Below are 1,204 nucleotides of genomic sequence, written 5' to 3' on the forward strand. Positions count from 1 at the left end.
CTGGCAAGAGACAATATAGCCTGCGATGTGGATGAGGTGATGTGGGCCGATGCAACTCAGCGACATGATGCCGCACAGTGATTGTGGTGTGAATAAAGTAAATAAAAAAACTTCACACCCTGATCATGTTTTCAAGAGTACTGTTGTGTGCAATAGATTCTGTTTTTGCATTGAGTTGTGTTACAGTAGTGTACATGCAGAATTTACTATAGATTTATACTCTTCATATGAAACTCACAAATCTAAATGCCTAATCCTCTGCAGAGATCTAAGAACATCCATTACTGTAAAGTTTCTAAAAAATATGCATTGGCAGTTATGAAACAAAGAACCTTCTCACAAATTGAGCATTGTGTTTTCAATTGTTTTGCTGTAGTGTGTAATGATGTGTATAGTGTTTACGTTTTTGAAAGCTTCGAGCTGCTCTTTTGGTGTAAAAGTTTGAGTTTTGAAGTGAGAAGGTGTGGTTGTGTTTATGTAGCTTTAGAAAAGGGTGTTGTCCGCTGTCGCCTCTGGCTTGCTTAGTTGGGGGCACTTCATTTCCAGCGTTATCGTTGACATGATTGCAAAGATATTATTTAAACTGAGCTGGATGTTGACATCACTGAATTCAATGATGAACTGTCTTTAACTGAAAAATGAGTGTTTACTATTGTCATTTTGCATTATTGACACTATTTTCCTAATTAATGCTGTTCAGTTGCTTTGTCACAATCTGTATTGTTAAAAGCGCTATATAAATAAAGGTGACTTGACTTGACACAGGGCCTCCTAACCTTTGTTAAAACCACTGCTGGCAGCGGTGGGATTTGAACCCACGCCTCCAAAGAGACTGGAGCCTAAATCCAGCGCCTTAGACCTCTCGGCCACGCTACCCCAGCAACCCTTTTTCCGTGGGCCCTTTTCTGATCTATTTTCCCTCAAAAGGAGAGAACAGGAACGCATCACTTTTCCAGTCTTTGTGCTCAGGCGTAGCAGCCACAAAAGCCTTCCAAAGGTCTGTCCTGGCAGCGGTGGGATTTGAACCCACGCCCCCGAAGACCGCTCGGCCACGCTACCCCAGAAAAGCCTAGCTTCCGGGCCACTTTACGCCAACTTTTTCTTGTGCCACTTCGCCCCAAGCAAAAGCCTTGAAATATGCCATAGAAAGGCCTACTTCATACAGGGGTATGCAGCCCTACTCCTGAAGGCCATCCTGCCCACA

The 1,204-nt window shown here is 43.2% G+C and overlaps 1 non-coding gene across 1 annotated transcript; it reads right to left on the reverse strand.

The window, feature by feature from the left end:
* Window positions 1-794: 794 nt before the first annotated feature.
* trnal-uag (transfer RNA leucine (anticodon UAG)) lies at window positions 795-876 on the reverse strand. Its single transcript has one exon. It is a non-coding gene; the product is annotated as a tRNA-Leu (tRNA).
* Between the last annotated feature and the right edge of the window lie 328 nt (window positions 877-1,204).

This window comes from Sinocyclocheilus grahami, unplaced genomic scaffold, assembly GCF_001515645.1.
Source record: "Sinocyclocheilus grahami isolate Dianchi unplaced genomic scaffold, SAMN03320097.WGS_v1.1 scaffold6465.1, whole genome shotgun sequence".
NCBI lineage: Eukaryota > Metazoa > Chordata > Actinopteri > Cypriniformes > Cyprinidae > Sinocyclocheilus > Sinocyclocheilus grahami.